Source organism: Budorcas taxicolor, chromosome 16 (genome assembly GCF_023091745.1).
Source record: "Budorcas taxicolor isolate Tak-1 chromosome 16, Takin1.1, whole genome shotgun sequence".
Lineage (NCBI taxonomy): Eukaryota > Metazoa > Chordata > Mammalia > Artiodactyla > Bovidae > Budorcas > Budorcas taxicolor.
This window is the reverse complement of record NC_068925.1, coordinates 39,584,040-39,590,642: the sequence shown is the minus strand read 5'-3', so window position 1 is coordinate 39,590,642 and position 6,603 is coordinate 39,584,040.

The following is a 6,603-nucleotide window of genomic DNA, read 5'->3' as shown; positions in this document are numbered from 1 at the left end:
GTCTTCTAGAACTATACTTCCAAATGCCTCTGGGACATTTTCAAAATAATTTCAAATTTCACTCATTCTAACTTGTCATCACTGTTTCTAATCTGAACCTGGTCCTTTGAGATTATTTAGTTCAGGTGGAAGAGTTACCATCCACTTAGGTTCCCAATGGAAATTGTAATGTTGTCTCTGTCTCTACCTTTCTATGTATTCTACATGTTCAGGTAGACACTAACTCCATCAATTTACCCTGGAATTTAGCCTCTCTCTTCCAATATCATCACCACCACATCAGTTTAAGTTAGGAGATTACCATCTTTGTTTTCCAGAACAGTCTCCTAACTGTGATCTTTCGTACCAAACTATTCTTTTGTGAGGCCAACTTCCATACAACTGCCAGAGACTTTTCCTAAAAAATTCAGGTCATAGAAATTATAAAACTCATAGAAAGAACTAGGCAGTATACTCTTTGACATTGGTCTTAGCAATATCTCTCTATATATGTCGCTTCAGGCAAGAGAAATAAAAGTGATAGCATTTTGAGTTTATTTTTGTGTATGGTGTTAGAAAGTGATCTAGTTTCATTCTTTTACAAGTGGTTGACCAGTTTTCCCAGCACCACCTGTTAAAGAGATTGTCTTTAATCCATTGTATATTCCTGCCTCCTTTGTCAAAGATAAGGTGTCCATAGGTGTGTGGATTTATCTCTGGGCTTTCTATTTTGTTCCATTGATCTATATTTCTGTCTTTGTGCCAGTACCATATTGTCTTGATGACTGTGGCTTTGTAGTAGAGCCTGAAGTCAGGCAGGTTGATTCCTCCAGTTCCATTCTTCTTTCTCAAGATTGCTTTGGCTATTCGAGGTTTCTTGTATTTCCATACAAATTGTGAAATTATTTGTTCTAGCTCTGTGAAAAACACCACTGGTAGCTTGATAGGGATTGCATTGAATCTGTAGATTGCTTTGGGTAGTATACACATTTTCACTATATTGATTCTTCCAATCCATGAACATGGTATATTTCTCCGTCTATTAGTGTCCTCTTTGATTTCTTTTATCAGTGTTTTATAGTTTTCTACATATAGGTCTTTAGTTTCTTTAGGTAGATATATTCCTAAGTATTTTATTCTTTTTGTTGCAATGGTGAATGGAACTAGATCACTTTCTAACACCATACACAAAAATAAACTCAAAATGGATTAAAGATCTAAACGTAAGACCAGAAACTAGGAAACTCCTAGAGGAGAACATAGGCAAAACACTCTCCGACATAAATCACAGCAGGATCTTCTATGATCAACCTCCCAGAATACTGGAAATAAAAGCAAAAATAAACAAATGGGATCTAATTAAAATTAAAAGCTTCTGCACAACAAAGGAAACTATAAGCAAGGTGAAAAGACAGCCTTTGGAATGGGAGAAAATAATAGCAAATGAAGCAACTGAGAAACAACTAATCTCAAAAATATACAAGCAACTTATGTAGATCAATTCCAGAAAAATAAAGGACCCAATCAAAAAATGGGCCAAAGAACTAATTGGACATTTCTCCAAAGAAGACATATGGATGGCTAACAAACACATGAAAAGATGCTCAACATCACTCATTATCAGAGAAATGCAAATCAAAACCACAATGATGTACCAGTTCATACCAGTCAGAATGGCTGCAATCCAAAAGTCTACAAGCAGTAGATCCTGGAGAGGGTGTGGAGAAAAGGGAACCCTTTTACACTTTTGGTGGGAATGCAAACTAGTACAGCCACTATGGAGAACAGTGTGGAGATTCCTTAAAAAATTGCAAATAGAACTGCCTTATGACCCAGCAATCCCACTGCTGGGCATACACACTGTGGAAACCAGAATTGAAAGAGGCACGTGTACCCCAGTGTTCATCGCAGCACTGTTTATAATAGCCAGGACATGGAAACAACCTAGATGTCCATCAGCAGATGAATGGATAAGAAAGCTGTGGTACATATACACAATGGAGTATTACTCAGCCATTCAAAAGAATACATTTGAATCAGTTCTAATGAGGTGGATGAAACTGAAGCCGATTATACAGATTGAAGTAAGCCAGAAAGAAAAACACCAATACAGTATACTAACGCATATATATGGAATTTAGAAAGATGGTAATGATAACCCTGTATGCGAGACAGCCAAAGAGACACAGATGTATAGAACAGTCTTTTGGATTCTGTGGGAGAGGGAGCGGGTGGGATGATTTGGGAGAAAGGCATTGAAACATGTATACTATCATGTAAGAAACAAATCGCCAGTCTATGTTTGATACAGGATACAGGATGCTTGGGGCTGGTGCACGGGGAAGATCCAGAGAGATGATATGGGGTGGGAGGTGGGAGGGGAGCTCAGGATTGGGAACTCATGTACACCTGTGGCGGATTCATGTCAATGTATGGCAAAACCAATACAGTATTGTAAAGCAAAGTAACGTAAAAATAAAAATAAAAAAAGAGTGAGAGCAAACAAATGGGATTATATCAAACTAAAAAGCCTCTGCACAGCAAAGGAAACCATTAATAAAATAAAAAGACAACCTACCGAATGGGAGAAGGTAGTTGCAAATAATATATCCGATAAGTAACTATATCCAAAATACAGAAAGAAGTCATACAGTTCAGCAAATAAATAAATAAATAAATAAATAAATCAACCCAAAGAGCCCAATTAAAAAATGGGCAGAGGAATTGAACCAACATTTTGCCACAAAAGACATGCAGATGGTCAACAGGCACATAAAAAGATGTTCAGAATTACTAATTACTAGGGAAATGCAAATCAAATCACAATGATATATTACTTCATGTTTGTTAGATTGACATTATCAAAAAGCTAAGAAATAACAAATGTTGGCAAGGATATAGGAAAAAGTAGGAATGAAAATTTGTGCAGCCATCCTGGAAGACAACATATAGATTCCTCTAAATATTAAACTTTTAAGAATAGAACTACTATATGATCCAGCTATCCCACTTCTGCATCTTTATCCAAAGAACTATAAAAAGCACTAATTTGAAAAGCTATTTCCACCAGTATGTTTACTATGGCACTAGTTACAATAGCCGATATATAGAAACAACCTAAATGCCCATCAGTGGATACATGGATAAAGAAGCAGTGTATATAAAGGGTTGTGTGTGTGTTTGTGTGTGTGTGTGTGTATGTATGTGTGATGGAATACTACTCAGACATAAAAATAACATCTTGCCAACTGTGACAAAGTGAATGGACCTTGGTATTTTGCCAAGTGAAATAAGTCAGACAGAGAAAGGCAAAGCCATATGATTTTATCATATGTGAGATATAACAAATCAAAGAACAAACACAACAAAACCCCCCAACCTTGTAGGGAACAAAGTAGTGTTTATCAGAGGGAGAGGATCAAATGGGTGAAGGCGATCTAATGTATTGTGATCAATGAAACCTAAATTTTTGGTGTTGAGCACACTGTAGGTTATATAGAAGTATAGATATAATGTTGTATGCTTGAAAAAATAAATTGAGGTTAATTTTGAACTCCTAAAGTTTCAAAAAATTCAGATTGTATGATCTATTTTTTCCTCTATTGGCTCTTGGCAGTAGACATTCTAGTGAAGGAAAAATAATTTTCCCCCTAGACTTCTGAGTTCTTGGCTGAGACCCTTGTAATTAAAGATAAGTTCATAAGAGAAAAAAACAGAAGTTTATTAACATGTATGCCTCATATATACATGGGAAATGCCCAGAGGAAAATGAGTAACTCCCCAAGATGGCTTAGAATTCCAATTTATATAGCATTTTCAACAAAAAGATAATAAACTTGTGGAGAAATGACAGGACAAAATAAAGCAGATTTTTGCTTTCAAGGGTGAAGATAGACACTATTTATTAAAGTTTGTTATGTAGATTCCTCTAGTGCTTTTTCCAGGCTGATAGAGTCTAAAGTTGTCTTTAGGTATTAACCTTTGTTCTTTGTGAATTTCTGTCTTGCTTTTGGGCAGATAGCTTTTCTTGTGTCTGATTCCCAGTTGGCTTCACCTCAAGATAATCCTTTTGCCATAGTGGCATATTTTGGGGTGACTTGTGCTGCACTTCAATGTCATAAAACTGAAAGCCCTTAGTATAAAATATAACACTGTATCTAGTTTGACCCTACCTTCCTGTTCATCCTTATTTTCTATCACTTGCCTTTTTATATCCTTTACTTCTATCACTGAACTTGAATTTGTTTTATTCATGGCTTTGATGAGTTCATTCCTTATTAGAATACTGTTTTCCATCTTCTCCTGCATATTCTTCATATGTCCAAACAAATGACACCTCCTCTGGGAACCTTTTCTAGAGAAGTCCAGGAAATATTTCTCTGTTTCCTACACTACTCCTCTCACATTGTCTTTGTAATCTTGGTTACATTTTTGCTATGTTTTATATATGTACACACACACACAAAGACATATACAGTATATTCACATATGAAGTATAGTACTCTTCAGAAAGACGATTAAATGCATTGTGCCATATTTATACATACACATGCAAACAATATATATGTATATATGCATTTGTATATACAAACATGTATATGTGTATTATATAGACACACACATATATGTGTATATACCCATACACATATATAATGTACACAGTACATTTAATCATATTCCTGAAGAGTACTTCTGTGTATGAAGAATGTTATCAATACATGGGTGGTGACATAAATATGTCCTTTTTGTTCTCAATGCTCTCATGTGTTGGTTAGAGAAAATAATAGGAACTAGTCAATTAGCTCTTGGAAAGGACTCCTTAATGCTATCCTTAATCCTCATGTTACCTCAAAGTTCCCACTTCATTGTAAAATGGGGCAAGGTGATGATAATAGAGTCACTCAGTTGTGTCCGACTCTTTGTGACCCCATGGACTGTTAGAGGGAATGCCACAAAGATTAATGAGGTACTCTCAAACATGAAAGAGAGTCAACGGTAACGAGTTCTGTGATGGTCACACTAAGTATATTATCTCACTTTAATTTATTACTGTATGCTAGGATTTTAGGAGGAAAAGAGAACATTAAAAATAGTTTGTGTATGGCTGAGTCCCTTTGCTATTGACCTGAAACTACCACAATATTGTTAATTGGCTGTACCCCAATACAAAATAAAAAGTTTAAAGTTTGGGGGAAAAGAAGTTTGTGTTTGATGGGAAACCAGCAGTTGCTTAACTGTTAGATTTTCTCCCAATCTGATGTAAAAAAAAATCAGTGGTTATCAATGATAATGAACAGATAAAAAAGGTTTTGTTTGTTTACTTTCTTAATGAGTTTGCCTGCTATAATCCTCACACTGAATTCAGTAACAAACATATTCACACACCTACATACACACATTCTTATACAACATGAATTTCACCAAAGATCCAGCTAAGTACTCAGTCAGGAATATGAAGTGCCCTTGAGTTGCCTTGCTCTGTAGACCCCTGTTGCTCCTCAGTGTTCCTTTGTTCTCATCTTATTTTGCATAACTGGTAAATATGATGCGAAAAAGACATACTTAAGTCTGTTTACTACACAGGACTAAGTACACAGACGTTGTAAATAGCATCCCATCAAATTTAGTTTGATAAAAATCAGTATAGTCCTGTTGATTGAATAAGATACCAACTACTCCAATTTGCCAATGAAATTTCCAGTTGGCTTATTATTATTATTATTATTATTTTGATCAAAAGAGCCAACTCTGTACTTATCCACACTTCCATGAGAATCTTCGTTGGGGAAAGCATCCCGTAGCATTGGGTCTGGATTGGGAAGAGACTCTTCACACCCTGAAACATGTTCTTGAAGCATAGACATCTTTACTCAGAATATCGCTTTTCTTCTTTTTTTAAAAAATATTTCATTCCATTCTCTTCTATTTATTTATTTTTATTATTTTTATTTTTGGCTGCATTGGGTCTTTGTTTCTGTGCACGGACTTTCTCTAGTTGTGTGTGGGGTTACTCTCTAGTTGCTGTGTGTGGGCTTCTGCTTATTGTAGTTTCTCTTGTTACAGAGCACAGGCTCTAGATAATGAGGGCTTTGAAGTTGTGGCACATGGTCTCAGTAGTTGCCGCGCATGGACTCTAGAACATGGGCTCAGTATTTGTGGCACACAGCCTTTGTTTCCCTGTGGCATATGGAATCTTCCTGGACCAGGGATTGAACCCATGTACCCCACATTAATAGGCACCTGTGCCACCAGGGAAGTTCAAATTTTCACTTTTCTTGTTCTCAAGTGTTTTTATGTTTCAAATAACTATTTTTATATCATATAAATATCCAATTGTTCCAGTACCACTTGTTGATAAGACTATCATGTCACTATTGAATTACCTAAGGTAAAAGGTACAGATTGCTTGAAATACTCATATTGCCAAAACTCTCTTAAGAAGAAACATATAACCTGAATAGTCCTACACCTATGAAAGAACTTGAATTTTTAGTTTAAAATTTTTCCCACAAAGAACTTCAGATTAAAGATGGCCTCACTGGTAAATCCCATTAAAAGTTTAAGAAAACAATAATGCCAATTATGTACAACTCTGCCAGACAAAGAGGACAGAATATTCTTCAA